The following is a 20168-nucleotide window of genomic DNA, read 5'->3' as shown; positions in this document are numbered from 1 at the left end:
CCAGTGAAGGATTTTCAGTTAGAAAAGATATTTAAAGGAAAGAGAGACTGTATCACACAGAGTATAGCAAAAACAGGAGTGAGTGAAGTTAAATTCAGATACATTGAATGTCTCACTTGTTCTTTATTTCAGTAATTTTAACATTAAGATGTTATGTAGAACAGGTTTGTCTTAATTGTGTGCTGTGAAATCAGACATGTGACCAAGGCCATGTTCAGGTGGGCACGCCCCCTTGGGGGCTGGACATGTTGGTGGGCATGCCGTCTTGGGGGGCAGCCATGTTGTCCTCCTTTTTGGTTTCCAAAATATGGTTACCCTAAAAACCATCAAAAACCGCCCAGAGAGCTTCGGCTATTGGGCGGTATAAAAATGTAATAAATAAATAAATAAAAACATAAAACAGTATAAAAACAACGGTATCCATTTTAAAACAACAGTTCTGGGGTCTGTTAAAAAAACAACCAAACTTAGCATTGTTAAATGCTTTTAAATGCCTGGGAGAAGAGAAAGGTCTTGACCTGTTGCCGAAAAGATAACAATGTTGGTGCCAGGCAAGCCTCATTGGGGAGATCATTCCATAATTGGGGGGGCCACCACTGAAAAGGCCCTTTCCCTTGTTGCCATCCTCTGAGCTTCCCTTGGAGTAGGCACTCGGAGGAGGACCTTAGATGTTGAGTGCAGTGTACGGGTAGGTTCATCTCATGCATTGTATTATTATGTCTTGGCAATTATTTCTAGGCCCTGATTTTATACTTACATTTGACTCCTTTTTTCACATTCACAGAGCTTAGCTCAGAATCAGGTCCTCAGAAGTGACTGGGGCCACAGCTAGACCTAAGGTTTATCCTGGGATCATCCAGGGTTCGCCCCTGCCTGAGCACTGGATCCCCTGTGTATCACCTAGATGAACAGGTTTCACCCCTGGATGATCCAGGGATAAACCTTAGGTCTAGCTATGGCCCAAGTCTGCCAGAAGTAACATGCTTTCTGAAAGTTCACAAGATCACCTTGGTTCTCTTGACACTCAAAGCAAGAAAGTGGGAAGTCAGGAATGAATAACAAAATTTACTACTGGAAAATTTACTGTCTCTTCAGGTGTTAAAAAATAGCACATGAAGAGGGCAGCAGGGCCAGATGTGCAAAGTTCCCTGTCTCAGTAGGAGGGAGTTTCAGACCTGTGTGTGTTTAGCATGACAGTCTGATGTGCTTTCTATGTGCTTTCAGGTGCACACACTCAGAATACAGTGGCCACTTATGCCTCACCAAAAATGAGGACACCAAGTTGCATGGGCTAATTTATAGTGAGATGCAAATTTAAAAAGTTCTGATTTAAATAGCAATACCAAAAATAGTAGGGGAGAATGTGGGCAGGTGAGCTGTGTGGCTGCTGCTCAGCTACTCAATCTGCTGTCCAGGTGCCAGATATTAATGGGCAGCTTTAAGGCCTCCACTGGTCTCCTCGCTTAGGCTTTGAACTGAGATTGGATTAGGCTGCCCTTCAAACAGCAGACACATTCAAAGTAGAGGACTGTCCTGAGGCTGCTATTCTAATAGAGGACTGCCTTGTGTAAAATAGCTTAGAAGCCTCCTTGTGATCTGTAACCCTGCCTTATCCAGCTTCTAGACACTGAGGAAGCTTTTAAGCACATCCAGCTAAATGCATGGAGAAACCTCTTTGGACCTGCATTCTCAATGTGCCAAGTTCTGAAGCTCCTCCCACAGGAACGGGGATGTTGTGGAAGGCCAAGGTGTACAGCCCCACTCCGTCTTTCGTGTCTTCCCTTTGATGCAATTGTGTGGGGCTCTGCTGATTGGGCTCCGCATTTGGCACTAAAATCTCGATGCAAGTTGAGCTCACGGATTTCACTGTGCTTCTTCTGTTGCACAGCTAAAGTCAAGTCTTTTGATTCCTGTGTCTGTAATTAACCAGTTCAATTTTCCCCAACCAGGAGCCATCCCAATGTGTGGAACTCCCAGGATTCCTGTCCACTGGCCATCTGACTGAGACTGATGGGGTTGAAGCCCCAAACTTCTTGAGAGTGTAATAGAGAGAAATAATCAAGGGTGCATTCCCTCAGGCAAACAGAGGGGGCAGTAAAGAGCACTATGCACAATGGTAAAAGGTTGAACAAAGAGACTGTTGTTACAAATAAGATGGTGTCATTAACCATATGGAAAGGAGGACAGGGCTCCTGTATCTTTAACTGTTACGATGAAGAGGCAGTTTCACCAGGTGCTGCATGCATACCAATGACACCTGCTGAAATTTCCTTTTCTATACAACAGTTAAAGATACAGGAGCCCTGTCCTCCTTCCAATATGGTCACCCTAATGGTGTGAGCCTATTTATGAGAGACCAGAGAAAGAACAGAGGGCACCAGACTGGGGAAGGCTGATCTAGCGGCATGGCTTTGTCAGACAGAGTCTTTCTGGGTGTCATCTCTGAAGGTACCTGGCAAGGGATGGGTGAGCATTTAGTTTCAGTTTGCAAATCATTTGAAAATACCCCCACTCACCACCCCAAAAAGGGATGCATGTTCTCAAAAACAGTTCACAACCTCCCAAACTTGTGTTTGCATTTGCAAATGTGGCATGTGCATTTTTAAAGGGTGCACTTTCACACTTTAGTCAATGGGGAGAAAGTGTGCAATTCTGGAAAATGTGTACTTTGCCCAGTTGGACAAACTGGAAAAAAAAACAGGCCACAAATGAGAAAAAGAGAGCACCAAAATAAGCTTTGAAGTAAAGTTTGGAGAATTCCAGGGAGCAGGGACATCCCTGGTTCACCCATTGCTATACTTGGCTTGGGCCACCTGCCAGCGGTTCTGTTGCAGCAAGGTCCTGGGAAAGTTCGTCATACCTACTGCTGTAGGAAGGTGGTCTCCCCGGGCTCCCCTGTCAGTTCTAGGGATCATTTATATGTCAGCCTTGGGTAATGTGTGGTGAAATGTCTCATTCTGGATGTCCAGCAATTGGGCACTTGTGTATTGCTGCACAAGTTCAATGCCACAAGCTGTAGAAGGTATTATAGGAGCCCCTGTGGCTGCAGATAGCAATGTTCCAGCTGAGTAGCCTCTTTCAGGGGGTAACAATTACTGGAGACTGGCACACACCCTGGGGGGAAAATTACAGCTTTGTCCTCAAGATAGCTTGCTACGTACATCAGGGAGTGGCTGGAGCATCATGCTGAGATTCCCTCAAATAACTAGGTCTAATATTCTTATTGAGCACAGCTAGAGTGGGGGATCCCACCCCCTGTGTATTTTGCTTTGGAATCTGAGTATCCCTTTATTTAGCCATCTTTACAATTGTACCTGAAATCTTTTCTTAGAGCATAATCAGTTAGCTTTTATATGTAATATACAGTGAAATTTGGCATATATCCCCCACATTGAAATGATTCATTCAAGAATAGCCAACAACTGCAATGCCTCATCTTCCATAGCAAGCAATGGAAAGGAAAGGAAAAGAAAAGTCACCCCACAGACCCATTTTTCACAGCTGTTTCTTAATGGCAGACTCAGGCCTTAGCTAGACCTAAGGATTATCCCAGGCAAATGGAGGGGTCATCCCTGCCTGCTCCCTGGATCCCCTGTGTGTCATTTGGATGCACAGGGATGATCCCGGGATATAGGCCTGGTCTAGCCATGGCCTCAGAGCAGAACTGGAGAGGGTGGCAAAACTCACACACTGGGGAAAAAAGAGGAATTCCATCACCAAAAAGAGAGAGCATGAAACAGGATACCATTTTGTATGCTTCAGTTGTGTGAGTCTTGGAAGTGTAGATTTGTGCACATTTCTCAAAAATATGCATTTTTTTCATGCACATTTTTATAATGTATGCACGCTGTTGAACACATCTTTGGGATGGGGTCCACAAATCATATTGCGAACTCAGAAATGTATGGACTTCTACTGCAAATTGTGCCCTAGTCCATGTTCTGTCTGGAAGGTGCAAATTGTGTAAAATTCTGATCAAAACTGAACTGAAACAAATTTCTCTATATCCCTAACTCTCTCTCTCTCTCTCTCTCTCTCTCTCTCTCTCTCTCTCTCACACACACACACACACACACACACACACACACCCTCCATACTTATACCCTTTGCATTTCATTAAAAAAGTATTTGTTTTGCTTTTGTTGAAGATACTATATAGTTCTGAAAAACTTGTATTTTCAGATATATTTCACACACACACTTCTCACGTATGCATTGAAACTGATACATTCAAATATATGTAACCACATTTTCCTTTTGTTTCCTTGATGAAAACTGCATAATAAAAATGTTTTTTAAAGGTTCTAAAATGGAAGCACTCCAGTAATATGAATCATCAGTAGCTGATAACTTTCTCCTACAGAAAGTGGAGGAAGGAACTAGAAGATCAGCTATCCTTTACTTGATACTGACCAATAGGGATGGCTTAGTGGATAAAGTAGCAGTTATGGGAATCCTGGGGGAAAGTGACCATGTTGTGCTTGATTTTAAAGGAAGAAAAAGCTGAGTGTAGCCATACACATACTCTGGATTTTAGGAAAGCTGATTTTAATAAACTCAGAACTATGATAAGTAAGGTCCCATGGCAAGTGAGCCTAATGAGAAAAGGAGTCCAAGATGGGTAGAAGTATTAAAGAAGGAAATTGTGAAGGCACAATTACAAATAATTCCAACAAGGAAAAAAGATACAAGACAACAGAAGAAACCAATGTGGCTCCACAAAAAGCTTAGAGATGACTTGAAAACAAAAAAGGACACATATAAGAAGTGGAAGGAAGGCCAGGCTACAAAAGAAGAGTACAGACAGGTAACACAGAAATGCTGGAATGTCGTCAGGAAGGCTAAAGCTGAGAATGAGTTGAGATTAGCGAGGGATGCTAAAAGCAACAAAAAAGCTTTCTTCAGGTACGTGAGTAGTAAAAGACAGGGAAGGAAATAGTGGTTCAACTACTCATTGAGGAGAGCAAATTGATTACAGATGACAAAGAAAAGGCTAAAGTGCTCAATTCCTACTTTGGCTCAGTCTTCTCCCAAAGGCAGGTCTATGACCACCCACCCACCCCCCAGCAAAAATGAAGCACAAGCAGAAGGAGCAGGATTGCAGTTTGAGATTGATGAACAAATGGTCAAGGAACACCTAATTTCTTTGAACAAGTTCAAATCTCTAGGGCCCGATGAACGGCATCCTAGGGTAATGAAGGAACAAGCAGAAGAACTCTCAGAACCACTGTTGATTATCTTTGCAAAATCATGGAAGATGGATGAAGTGCCAGCCGACAGGAGGGCTAATGTTGTGCCTATCTTCAAAAATGGCAAAAAGGAGGATCCTGCGAACTACAGACCAGTCAGTATGACATTGAGCAGATTATAAAGAGGTCAATCTGTAAGCACCTTGAAAACAATGAGTGATTACAACAAATCCTGTCAAACTAATCTGATCTCATTCTTTGATCGGGTACTCTCCCTTGTAGACTGTGGGAATGCTGTGGACATAATATATCAGCAAAGCCTTTGACAAAGTGCCCCATGACATCCTGATCAGCAAACTAGTTTTTGTGAACCACCCAGAGAGCTTCGGCTATTGGGCGGTATAGAAATGTAATAAATAAATAAATAAATAAATAAATAATGGGCTAGATGGAACAACTATTAGGTGGATCCACAATTGGCTACAGAATCGGACTCAAAGAGTGCTTATCAACGGTACTTTCTCAAACTGGGAGGAGGTAATGAGCGGGGTACTGCAGGACTCAATCCTGGGCCCAGTGCTCTTCAACATTTTTGTATGAGGTGGTGCAGGGAATGTTTATCAAATTTGCAGATGACACAAAATTGGGTTGGATAGCTAACACCCTGGAAGACAGAAACAAACTTCAAAGTGATCTTGATAGGCTGGAGCGCTAGACTGAAAACAAGAAAATGAAATTTAATAGGGATAAATGCCAAGTTCTACACCTAGGAAAAAGAAACCAAATGCACAGTTACAAGATGGGGGATACTTGGCTCAGGAATACTACAAGCAAGAAGGAACTTGGAATTGTTCTAGATCACAAGCTGAACATGAGTCAACAGTGTGATGTGGCTGCAAAAAATGCAAATGCTATTTTGGGCTGCATTAATAGAAGTATAGCTTCCAAATCGTGCGAGGTACTGGTTCCCCTCTATTCGACACTGGTTAGGCCTCACCTTGAGTACTGCATCCAGTTTTGGGCACCACACTTTAAGAAGGTACAGACAAGCTGGAGGGGGTTCAGAGGAAGGCAACCAGGATGATCAGGGATCCGGAAACAAAGCCCTATGAAGAGAGACTGAAAGAACTAGGCATGTTTAGCCTGGAGAAGAGAAGATTGAGGGGAGACATGATAGCACTCTTCAAAAGTTGTCACACAGAGGAGGGCCAGGATTTCTTCTCAATCATCCCAGAGTGCAGGACATGGAATGATGGGCTCAAGTTACAGGAAGCTGGATTCCAGCAGGACATCAGAAAAAACTGATGTCTGACTGTTAGAACAGTACAACAATGGAACCAATGACCTAGGGAGGTTGTGGGCTCTCCCACACTAGAGGCATTCAAGAGGCATTCCCATCTGTCAGGGATGCTTTAAGGTGGAGTCCTGCATTAATTAGGGGGTTGGACTCGATGGCCTCATAGGCCCCTTCCAACTCTACTATTCTATAATTCTTCTATGTCACTGAGCTAGGCTTTAGGGTACCAGGTAGAATATCTCTTGGTGCAGGTGTTTTGAACTGCCAGCCCACCTGGGGCTCCAATCCAGCTTTCAGGGTTCCCCTTCCCCTGGCCTCACCCCCTTTTCTCCTCTATTGATAATCTGGTCTTTTTCTGGCTTTTATGCATCCATCCACATGCTCTCTCTGTCTCTCTCTGAGGCCAAAATGCCCCTCCTAAGGCTTAGATACTGGCAGTAAGAGCTTGAAGCTATAATACACAGTCTTTTGCCCCCAACCTTTCTGCTTTGGGGCCACCCCCACCCCCAGAATGCACCCACCCACCAGCTTATCCAAAATGGAACCCAGCCCTCAGCCTGAAAGAGGTCATCTCCACTGGCTTAGTTGGACAGGAGACAATGACTCAGCAGCAGCTTTTGTGCTCTTCTATACTTCTGACTGAGGAGCTTTTTATTCCAAGATCTTATCACTCGTGCATTCTGGCTTTCAGACAGCCCCCTTGTCCTTAACAAGGAATGAAGAGAAGAGCAAAGGCCTGTATTATCCCTTTCTAGGTTCTGGACTGTGGGCACGTAGTCTTAACTGTTGATCCTATGTAACGGTTCTTCTGTGAGAAGAACGCTATTAAAAAAATGCATTGAGGAAGACGAAACCAAAATGCATAGAACAGTGTACAAGCTTTTGCGTTCACCAAAACTCTTCTTCAGGCCCAATGTTAAACAAATCACCAAAAAATCTGGAGAGAAAAAGCAATGTATGGCCCTGATGGATGCTCCAATCTGCAGTTTGCACACACTTTTTTGGAATGAATAGATGGAGGAGGCATTTTGCTGCATTAGGGCCACACTAAATGCAACACCATCCTTTAAAAGATTAATAGTGGGGCAGAGGGAGGTGGAAGGGAGCCTGATCTGGACTGGGATCCTAGCAGGGGTAGAACTTTAGCCCTTTCTACCTCCTACTGAACTCCTGATCCAGAATGCCCCCACCCACAACTGCCATTTGCACTGGTGCAAATGGAAGCTTTCCTTCCAATGCAAATAGTAAGTATGGGTGGGTGGGGTTAACTTCGATCGGGACCACAGTAGGAGCAAAGGTTGCAGACCCTCTACCCCCAGCCACGTTTTCAGCCTGGGTCAGGGGTCTCTGCAAATTATCGTTTAGATAATTAGTAACTGCATGAATGGTGTCATGGTCATTTGCCATGCTGACTGTGAAAGCAGTTTGGGCCCCAAAAGTTGTCAATATCATTCTAAAGTAGTTGTGCCTGGGAATTCCTGCCTGGGAATTATGGGAGTTGTAGTCCAACACATCTGGAGGACACCAGATTGGGGAAGTCTGGGCAAGTTCATGCCTGATACAAAAATGGCCGCTCTCCTTCTGAAAATACAGACGTCGACGCTTATTCTGATCTATCTCTAGCACTAATCAGAAGTCATCTTCCTTCCAATTACCAGGGGAGCACAGTCAGGGGCCTCTCCTCAGTAGACCCCCTGCCGGCATGTGGGCCTTCAGCAGGTGCCCAGCCACGCCAGTCCTTAACGCCAGCCCTGCCAAGACATATTTCAGACAACACGAAGTGGTTTAAAAAGCACACAGTAGTCCTTCTATATTAGCAAAGTTGGAGACTGATTATAAATGGTGCATTTGTTAGCATTAGTTATTGGCCAGTGCGACATCCATGATCCTGTCTGAGTAACCAACAGGGTTACCTGATATATAGAGATAGATAGATGACAAAACTTGCTGGGCTTTTGCATGACAACAGACATCCTCAGTGATATCTGGTGCCTCATTTCCCCCCTACTTTCTTTCTCTTTGTCCTTTTGATATCCTTGGTGCTTCTTTCATGAGTCCTCAGGGATTTGAAACTAATTTCCCTACCGTCATTAGTGAGAAACTTTATCCTTCATTAAAACCTAGCATAGGGGTAGAAGAAGAGTGTGGCATTTTCACACCCTTTTTAACTTGATGAAGTGATATGCAAATAATCCCGCAAGCCACGGCAGCAATAGTTAGACATTCAACACACACAAAACCCCCTCAAAAAACACTCTCTCTTCCTCATTAAAAAAAAACCCAAGCAATTATGCCAAGAACAGAAAGATGCAGAGTTCTCCTTCCCTGCCCGGTGCTAAAACTCCCCACATTCTGCAGATGTTTAATTGTCACCCAGGAGGAAAGAGCAGATTTAATTAATGGTGGAGGACAAAGAAAAGAAGGTGAGCCGAGCATTCACTTTACAGCCGGGCACTCAAGTAGCTGTGACTCTGCATATAGTGGGCTGAGTTGCTGGATGCAAAGTCACAGCCGCATGCAAATACTGAGCAAACACCAGCTACACAGGCTCCCAGCCACATGGCAAGACTGGCAGTCAGATCGGAAGTGCAGGAGTATGAATCGGCCCCAATCCAGCAGGCCCTTCCCTGCAAGGAAGACTTGCACAAGTGTACCCAAGGACGGAAGCAGGAGTCACCAGAGCCCTCTTCAGCTGGCTGGCTGCATCTTCCTGCACCCCCCACGTGCTGTGCACAACTCGCTGCCTGCAACTAGAGCTGGTTTTGCAAGTCTGCCTTATTTAACTTGAAGACATCTTAAGTGCATCTGCTGATACTGCTTCTGGATCTTGGAGGGCAACACCCAACGGTTCAGAGCCAATATAGGTGTTTTGTTTTTAATTACTCTATGCCTCCCTAAGGTGGCCACGTGTCTTATTTTAAAGGGAACAGTCCTGTTTTGGGGAGCTGGCAGAAGACAGTGTTCTATCTAAACACCAACAGTCTCGCCACATGGTAGTTCACTCGGCCTGGCCCTCGACAGAGTAGTTTCTGGCTCAAGTGTTACAGTCCCTGAAAACTGGCAGGGCAGAAGTGGTTGAAGGAGGTGTAGGGTGGCCACTTTTGGGATTGCCCAAAAAAGGAGGGGGGAAGGACACAGATGTGAATATGCAAAGAGATGCAAATCCAGACATAATGATGCTGATTTAAATAGAAATAAAGTACAACTCACCATAGTGGAGGGGACTGATTTGGTGACCTGCTGCTCAAAATATGGTTGTCATTGGACAGCCTTTCAAATAGAGGACTGTCTTGTGTAAAATTGGATACATGGCCACACTAATCCAACTTACCGCCCCATGTTGTCAGCCTAGTAGCAAATGGTGGATATGGGGGGTTGGGATGAAAGGGTACCTTGAAGAACTGAGCCCTCCATGCCTGGGAGGGGAAAATCCTGCTGGCTTTGTGCCCCACCCCCCACCCCCACCCCGCTGAAGTCTGACCAGGCCCTTCAGCTCCCTGACAGTTGTCTAGGGTGGGGAAAGAGCCCTGCAGAAAAATCTATCGTAGCTGTTTCAATTGCCAAGGAAACAATCTGGAACCTGTCATAACTATAAATGCGCAATAAAGACAGCAACACCTTCCCTGGAGCATATGGGTGGAATGAGCAAATGGAATTATCAGCTTTTGAAGGGCATGAATGTTTATTTCCTGATGGGCCCCAAACCACCCATCTCTCCATTTTATTGATGAGTCTCTCAGAAGTGCAGGAACAGAGAGAAGGCTTGATTTCATGCAAGGAAAAATTGGGGCTTTTAGTCAATTGAATACAGACCTTTTTAGCTGATTAGCCACGTAGCTAACTGGATAAGATTAAGTAGACCTGGAGATTACAAAAGCCTCAGTATAGCCTGGGCAAGGTGCTTGAGCGGGTGGTTGCAGGACAACTCCAGGCACTCTTGAATGAAACGGATTATCTAGATCCATTTCAATCGGGTTTCAGGCCTGGTTTTGGAACAGAAACTGCCTTGGTCGCCCTGTGGGATGACCTCTGTCGGGAGAGAGACAGGGGGAGTGCGACCCTGTTGGTTCTCCTGGACCTCTCAGCGGCCTTCGATACCATCGACCATGGTATCCTTCTGGATAGGTTGTCTGAGCTGGGAGTTGGAGGTACTGCGTTGCAGTGGTTCCGCTCCTACTTGGATGGCCGATTCCAGAAGGTGGTGCTGGGGGATTATTGCTCTGTGCCGTGGCTCCTAAGCCATGGGGTTCCGCAGGGCTCTATTTTATCCCCTATGCTGTTTAACATATACATGAAGCCGCTGGGGGAGGTTATCCGGAGATGTGGACTGAGGTGTCATCAATATGCGGATGACACCCAGCTCTACCTTTCCTTTTCATCAAACCCAGGTGAGGCAGTGGCTGTTCTGAACCAGTGCCTGGGCACGGTAATGGACTGGATGAGGGCTAACAAACTGAGACTCAATCCAGACAAGACGGAGGTACTGTTAGCGGGTGGTTCATTTGTCCGGCGAGGTGATGTTTGCCCTGTCCTGGACGGGGTTGCACTCTCTCTAAAGGATCGGGTCCGTAGTTTGGGGGTGCTCTTCGATCCAGAACTGTCACTTGAGGCACAGGTGAACTCAGTGGCAAAGAGCACCTTTTATCAGCTTAGGCTGATATACCAACTGCGCCCTTATCTGGACAGTGATAGCCTAGCTACAGTTATCCATGCTCTGATAACCTCTCGTTTGGATTACTGCAATGCGTTATACGTGGGGCTGCCTTTGAAAACGGTCCGGAAGCTTCAGCTGGTACAAAACAGGGCAGCCCGTTTACTAACAGGGACTGGCTGGCGAGATCACATTACGCCAGTCCTTTTACAACTTCATTGGCTGCCAGTCCAGGTCCGGGCCCGATTCAAAGTGCTGGTATTGACATTTAAAGCCCTAAACGGTTTGGGGCCAGGTTATTTGAAGGAACGCCTCCTCCCATATGTACCTACCCGGACCTTAAGATCATCTACAGGGGCCCTTCTCCGTGAGCCCCTGCCAAAGGAAGTGAGGCAGGTGGCTACTAGGAGGAGGGCTTTCTCCGCTGTGGCACCCCGGTTGTGGAATGAGCTCCCCAGAGAGGTCCGCCTGGCGCCTACACTGTACTCCTTTCGTCGCCAGCTGAAGACCTTTTTATTCACTCAGTATTTTAACACTTAATTTTAACTTAAATTTAAATTATACTGTTTTAACTCTGTATTTTAACCTTATATCAATTTTGCTGCGTGGTTTTATCCTGGTTGTGCTTTTTATATTGTATTTTGTATTTGTATTTTTAACTTGTTGGTTGTTTTATGATGATTTTAATTTTTGTGAACCGCCCAGAGAGCTTCGGCTATTGGGCGGTATAGAAATGTAATAAATAAATAAATAAATAAATAAGTATAGGTACCTTTCTGAGCAATGCAAATGAACTTACCATTTAAGAGGTAACACGCTTTGACTCAAGGCAAACCATGGTTCAGGAAGCATATAGTTTTGCATGGTACCTGAACTGTCAAAGCACAGTGACAGTTTGCTTTGCCTCCAGAGGCTGCTGAGCCATGGAGAGAGGAAGGAAGGAAGGAAGGAAGGAAGGAAGGAAGGAAGGGGAGACACACAGCTGGATTTATATTATTATTATTATTATTATTATTATTATTATTATTATTATTATTATTATTATTATTATTATATTTATTTGTATCCTGCCTTGTTTGGAAGCTCAAGCTGTCATTTGGTTTTGCCGCAAGAATCGCACCATTATTAAGGAGCTCCAGCTACTGGGCGGTATAGAAATGTAATAAAGAAAGAAAGAAAGAAAGAAAGAAAGAAAGAAAGAAGAAAAACCAGTTTGAATATACTCCTCCATTAGCGTTACACAGAAGAACCTCAAAAATGAAAAAGTAAACTTCTAAACTCATAGGTAACTGATTAAAATTTTCCCTTACTGGTTTAAATGGTTCTCCATCAACTAAAGCGCACATTTTTATTCATTTGATTGATTGATTTACATTCTGCCTTTCCTCACAAAGACCCCAGGGTGCTGAACAACTTACATAAAACACAGACCACCACCTAAACCAGGGTTGGGCAACACACAGCTTGCTCCCACCACTCCCAAAAAACAAAACAAAAATGGCATCGATAGCAGTTGCAGTGCTCCAAAAGAGCCAAATGTACCTTGTTTGCAAGCTAAATTTAATCCTCTTCATGCTCCATAGCTACTACAAAGCACTAACAGGGTTAAGTTTAGTTTGGCAGGAATTCTATTGTGACAGAGGAACAACCATTGCTTCCAGCAATCAAACAGAGTCTGGGGCTTGCCTTATATTGTGATCCTGATGACTAAGTGAGGCCAGCTGTGTTGAGCTGCAGCTAGCTTGTGCTTGCTCATGTGCTGGGCCCTTTCCCATATAATCTCAAGCTCAGCTGTTCTGTTTTTTCCTCCTCCGTCCCAAATGGAGGCACAACACACAACCGGGTTGCTACCACTAAGAAGGCCATGCTACATGTGATCTTAAATCCCAAGTTGTTCGCTATTAGGGAAGTCAGTCCTTCAAGCACCTGGGCCCTGAACCATTTAGGGCTTTGTACACTAGTACTAACACTTCAAATTGGGCCCAATAGCAGAATGGCAGCCAGTGTAGAAATTCAAAACTGGTGCTCTATGCTCTCATCTCACTGTCCCTGTCAACATACAGGTAGCAGCATCCTGCACCAGTTGCAGCTTTCAGACCATCTTCAAGAAAAACCCCGCCAGAGAGAGGCGTATCTTGAAGATCCATGCTCTAATAGCTTTCTGCTCAGAAAGCTATTAGGGCATAGACTGTTGTTGCCAGGTTAACCTGGTCCATAAGCACTCCTTGCCACCGAGGCAACTGGGGCCTCCAGTCCCAGCTTTGAGATGAGGATTACTCTGAGGTTATGTACCTTCTCCACCAGGGAAATCCTACACCTACCCAGAGAGCCTCCATCATATCAGCATTTAATTTCATCTTACTGGCACTGGTCCAGCCCACCATTGCTGCTAGGCACCTGTCAGGCACTTTCACAGCCTCTCTGAATTCAAATGAAATGGAAAGACAGAGCTGGGTGGCACCACGTCTTGGCAACACCATGCTCCAAATCCCCAGAGAAGACCCACCATTATTTTCATCATACACATGTTAAAGAGAATGGGAGATGAGATGGAACCTCGTGGGACTCCACAGCTCAACCGCCATGGAGCTGAGCAGAAATCTCTCAATGTCACTCTCTGGTACAGTAGGGTGACCCTATGAAAAGGAGGACAAGGATCATGTATCTTGAACAGTTACATAGAAAAGGGAATTTCAGCAGGTGTCATTTGTATACATGGAAAGGAAAAGGAAAGGAAAGAAACCTCTCATGCAAAGCACTTGAGTCATTACTGACTCCTAGAGGGACGCCTGCTTTCGCTGACATTTTCTTGGCAGACTTTGTAGCGGGTTGGTTTGCCATTGCCTTCCCCAGTGATGGTTACCTTTCCCCCAGCTAGCTGGGTACTTGTTTTACTGACCTCGGAAGGCTGAGTCGATCTGAGACAGCTGCCTAAGAACCAGCTTCCACTGGGATCAAACTCAGGCCGTGGGGAGAGTTTCGGCTGCAGTAACTGCTGCTTACGAATCTGCACCACATGAAAACCTGGTGAAATTTCCTTTTTATCAAACAGTTAAAGCTGCAGGAGCTATACTAGAGTGACCAGATTTAAAAGAGGGCAGGGCACCTGCAGCTTTAACTGTTGTGATGAAGAGGAAATTTCACCAGGTTCCCCAGCTATACAAATGACACCTGCTGAAATTCCCTTTTCAATACAACTGTTAAAGATACAGGAGCCCTGTCCTCCTTTTCATATGGTCACCCTAGATAAAGAACCTGAAAACAGGAGCAGAGCACTGTGATACATGAGCCTAGGCACTGACACACAGGCATCACTCTGAGCCTAAAAAATGGAAAGCTTTTAAGCATGAGCCTGTGAGCCCCACCCAAGACTCAGCTGCAGCCAATCAGTACCACTTAAAGAATGGTCTACTAATGAGGAGAACATATATATTATACACCCCCCCTTTACTCTGGGGAATCTTTATTCCTCAGGCAGGTATTTTTCTTCAGGGGGCCGACTGAGTCTGCACCTTTAGGCAGCAGCTAGGGATGTATGAGAAAGTCATTTCAGTTCATACTCCATTTGCAACATCAGATGTGAATGTACTGTAAATAGAAGTGCATTTTTTCTGAAAATGTTAACAAAGTCCCAAACTTACATTCATGTTTGTAACATGTGCACTTAAAAAAATGCACATGTTACAAACGAGGTTCAGGAGCAGGTATGAGCTTTTATATTGTATTTTATATTATGGTTTTATACTGTTGTTTTATACTTCGAATGTTTTTAATTTTTGTGAACCGCCCAGAGAGCTCCGGCTATTGGGTGGTATAGAAATGTAATAAATAAATAAATAAATAAATGCACTTTTAAAAATGACAAAACTTTTTAAATACACACTTTTTGAAAAATGCACAGCTTTAAAAAACTTTTAAAATGCCCAACTTAAAAGTATGAATTTTTAATAAATCAGAACTTTAAATTGCAGAAATTTAAAAATGCAGAACTATGAAAAAACACTTTTGAAAAATGCACAACTTGAAAAGAAATCTACAACTTTTGAAAAATGTGCACTTTTCCCATCTCGATCGAACCAAAAAACAGGTTGCAAACGAAAATGAGAGGGAGCCCAACTGAACTTTGAAGTAAAGTTCAGAGAGTTCCAGTGAGCGCGAGCATCCCGGGTTCTCCCGTCCCTGTAGCGCCTGCCCTTGCTAGGGGCTGGGTGGCCACTCAACATCTGGCTCTAACACAGAATAGGGATGTTTGGATTTTGTAAAATCCAAACTGTTTGCATTTCATAGATTGTCAGGTACCTGTTGTTCCATTGGCAGAATTGGATTCCCCCCCCTCCAATTTCCTGAATTTGGGAAAATTCTCCTTTGGGCAAATTCACACTTGCAAAAATACACAAGCCCCCCCCCCCCCCCGGGCAATGTGCAAATCCCCTCCAAAATGTGCATTTTAAAAAATTGATTTATCCGATGGGGGAAACATATTTTTGGCCAGTGTTTTTTTTTTTTTTTTTTTAGTTTATGTATTTTTCTACGACTAAAGTTGCATATAATGCCAGAAAAGCACTGTGCAACTCAGGAAAAGCCAGGAATCTGTGCAACTCAAGAAAAGCTGGTCCTCGTTTAATTGTGTTGCAAATTTCTCCAAAATCTGTAATTCAGGAGAGGAGAAGGCTCAACTGCCATCTCAGCCCAGGCCCCCTGATCTGCTTCAAGGTCCCTCAGCACCAGCAATATTTGGCCCAAAGAGCTTCAGGTCTGCTAGGAAGAGGACCCCTCTAGAATGAGAAAGACAGGGCAAATGGTCAGCCTAACCCTAAAAAGCATTCTGAGGCTTGATCCTACACAACCTATGAGGCTATTGCCTGCAACATGCATTGAGTCATCCATGGCTGTCATGGTGGACATAAAGTCCTGAGCCAGCCCAACTAAGGTGACTCTGGCATGAATGCTGAAGCCCCCCAGGACGGTGGCCTCTGGCTGAGTTAGCAAAGGCATTTTATGGGGTAGTGTTGGAGAACACACACACACGGAAATGCCTTTGCCAGCTCAGCCACAGAGATTGTTCAGCAGCAGGGTGGGCAGTACAATCAAATGGGAAGTTCTACTGTACAAGCCCCATGTCTGTGCACTACCCCTATTCAGGCTTTAATTAAGTAATCTACTGATAAAACCAATTAATGCTTGCAGTTCTATGGGGGGATGCCCCCCCTCTCCATGTCATGCAACCCTCCTCCATCCACCCTTTGCATCACTAAGAGATTTTTCTTCTGCAGGAAAGGCCAAAGGCCATTGCTGCATTTTCATAGTGGAACACTTCATACATAGCAAGCCTTAAAACAGGTTAATCTCTGCAGAAGAGCTGCCTGACAAAGAAATAATGATGGTGACCTCCGGGGCAGAAGGACCTTGTCATTAGGAAAAAGCCTGCCAATCTCAGTGCAATGAGCAAACACCATCGGCTGAACAAGATGGAAAGTGTGATCTCTCCATCGGGGAAATAGCATCCCATTCCAATTGAGGACCACCAAATTATTCTTCCTTGAATGTGACAGCTGTGAGAGCTCATCACAGCAAAGTACCTCTGCAGTGGCAGTGCTGAAGCAAGGGCACTCCCAAGCACGGCCCGCAAAATGCTCCTCCGTAAATGGCCACGTCAAACGTTCTCCACATTCAAACGGGCTGGTGGGTTCTGCAGAACAAGAGGTGAAATTCAGCCTGCTTTTTGGTCCTTGTCGCCCTGTTTGGGTTTACAAGTCACAGTGTTTGACTGTTAATAAAAAGCCACAATTGACCAAGGCCACAGCTAGACCGAAGGTTTATCCTGGGATCATCCCGGGTTCGCCCCTGCCTGAGCACTGGATCCCCTGTGTGTCACCTAGATGAACTGGTTTGACCCCTGGACGATCCAGGGTTAAACCTTAGGTCTAGCTATGGCCCAAGCGTCTTCAGAGCCTCTTTTGCCCTCTTATATCTCATTCTGTCCACGCTCCTTCTTTCAGCTCCTTCTTCTTCAGTCTACTCCCTACCCAGCAGCCTTCCTCTAGCATTCTCAGCCCTGGGCTCTATCCTTTAACTTCCCTTTGTCCTGGGATCTCCTTAACCTGCCCCTGTGTAATAAACTACTTCCCCCACAGAAGCTGGACTGCAAACTGTTCCAGTGCCACAGTAACTGAACATTCCATGCCACCACAGCAGCCTAGCCAATTAGTGCCAGAGGCTTCAATGTCACGTTCACAATACAGTACATATATTCTATGAATCTTGAATATTTCCCAAATGGGTTTGATTTTTCTGTTACATTTTATTTCAAGATTTGGCATTTAGCAGTTGACTGTGACATGCAATGGTGTCAGATTTGAAACTGACAGCTTATGAGATTTCACACTTGATGCCAGCCAAAACAATCAAAGGATTTCTACACGTGTAGAGCACGCTTATTTCCCATTTTTTTTCAGTCAGATGTCTGATTTAAAGGGGACCTGTTTCTGGAAAATCCTGTGTGTGTGTGTTGGGGGTAGCTGGCAGAGGAAGGGTGAAGAACTCCTCCTTCCTTGCCTGGCTCAAGTCACCACCCCTCTGCTTTCAACCTCGTCATCAGAGCGTCCTGCCCTCTCACCCTCAGAAGAAAAGACCCCGTGAGTTAATGGTTCAAGGACAGATGTCAGTTACACCCACCCACCCACACAAACCATTCTTGCCGTAGATGGTATATTATTCCCTGTCGTAATGCAACGTAGTTTGGGGTGGTCTTGAATGGGCAATTAAGACCCATGAGCTACATATACGAAAGTCCTGCTCCTGCTGATAGGGATGAGAGAACCAAAAACTCTCAAAAAGCTCTTCAGACTTTACTTCAAAGCTCAGTTCAACTCACTCACATTCTTGTTTGTGATGTGTTGATTTGGGGTTGTGGTTCATTCAAACAGGGAAAAGCCCCCATGTTTCAAAAGTGCATACTTTTCCCCATTGGCTAAAGCATGAAAGTGCTTTTTTTAAAAAAGAAAAAAGCACAACATAAAGTTGCGCATTTTTAAAGTTGTGCATTTTTAAAGTGCACATTGTGTGGACGTGAATGCAAGGTGGAGAATTTGCAAACGTTTTTGGTGAACATGCGCTCCTGTTCCATTCATGTTCAGGGCTGCAAATGGGGCAGTTTTTGCAAACTGATACAAAATGATCATAGAATCATAGAATAGCAGAGTTGGAAGGGGCCTACAAGGCCATCGAGTCCAACCCCCTGCTCAATGCAGGAATCCACCCTAAAGCATGATATATCCCTAAATAAAAGTGCTACAAGAGTTTTATATATATTTATATGGATTGACACAACTGCCTGCATTTTTGGCCTATCCTTGGAGGGCATAGCTATGGGGACTGTCATGATGAGTGCCTCTACTTTGGAATTCACCACTACACCACTGCATACGACTGCTTGGCCACACCACTGTTTTGTAAGAATGTGTACCGCTTCAGTTCTGGATCTAAATCCTGAACCAAAATGGGCCAATTCGGATTAGGCCCAGATCAGGCCGAAGCGGTCCAGAGTGGGTTGGATTGGGCCCAGAGCACTTCAGCCTGATCTGGGATGATGGCAAGCCACTGCCACTCAACTGCCAAGCTGCCAGGACTTGCCTGACCCATCCACTCGTGCCCATCAGCCGCTATTTTTTAGGAAGCTGAGGGCTCTCTATTGTCATAGATCTACTGTTGAAAACAATGGTGACAGTAAAGGATCATTTCCGGTTCAGGGGGGAAGCGGAGGGGGAAATCCAATGGACTCCTGCTTGGTGGGTGCCCAGATTTCCCAGGCGCATGCGAAGCAGCTGCTCGGTGGGCACCCAGGAAACCATAACATCTGACCTGCTTTGGATGTCCAGCACTTGCTTCGGATCCAGATCCAAAGTGGGTCAGACTCGGTCTGAAGTGGGTCAATTTGGAAGCTATGAATTGGCCTCCGAAGCAGGTTGGGATCCCTGACAGAAGATATTTTGCTGTATTTAATTGAAAAGAAAGCTTTCAGATTTTAATGACCCCACGAAAACACTGAATAAAATGACATTTTTATAACAAAAAGTAATGTTTTTAACCCCCTGCTTTCTAGGCAGAAAAAAAACCTAATGACCCCTTAGTGCTCCAACCACTAGGCAGTTCTCCTACACAATCTGTATGGTGCAGGATCTGCACAGCTCTTGTGCAACTCCATTCATTTCAGTGGGGGATGAGGCAGGAGAACCTCTTGATGGATGGTGCCCTTGGGGTGAGCTGACAGAGAGGACAGGGAGAACTACATTATATTTTTATGACACTGCTGTTCTTACAGTGTTCATAATAACAGAATCAAGAGGTGCCCATGATATATTCCAAAGAAGAGATCTAATAAAAATCGATAGCCTGAACTGACCTACAAAAGTGTGTGTAGTATGCAGTTATATTTATATATGCTTTGATAAGATCAGTCCAGCCACAAATTTATGCACACTTGCATTTTCAACATGTTTACAATACAACCAGTGACATCACAGAGAAATACCCTTTATCTGGTGGTGCAGGGGCTGGAAGGAGAGAGCACAATTCATTTCCAAGATCAGCTTTCCTCTGTAGGAAATGAACAGTACAGTTGGATGTTTTCATTTTTCTTGCGCTTCTCCTGTCTCAGGGAACCCAAGTGTCATTTCAATAGTCAGTCAGTATTCATTTTAGTGGAAACAGACTGCAAAATTTCTCTAAACTTTGAGGAAGAGATGCTTGGATATTTGATGCTTGACTGAGTGCTTTGGAAATATCCCAAGTGTTGAAGGAAACGGGATTACATTTCCCCCCTTAATCTCTGGGTGAACCACATCTGTATTCATGCTCACACTTTGAGTGTTCCTGTATTCTGAAAGTATTGCTGGATCCAAATATGTATGACAAAAACACTTGACTGGTATTTTACAAATGCCTGATAAGGAAGGTACTCTTTCCATCTGCCCCACACAAACACTCTTCACCCTTACACCTGAAATGTTTACTAAGGGAACTCCTTGGAAGA

This window comes from Elgaria multicarinata, chromosome 14 (assembly GCF_023053635.1).
Source record: "Elgaria multicarinata webbii isolate HBS135686 ecotype San Diego chromosome 14, rElgMul1.1.pri, whole genome shotgun sequence".
NCBI lineage: Eukaryota > Metazoa > Chordata > Lepidosauria > Squamata > Anguidae > Elgaria > Elgaria multicarinata.
This window is presented reverse-complemented; position numbering follows the sequence as displayed.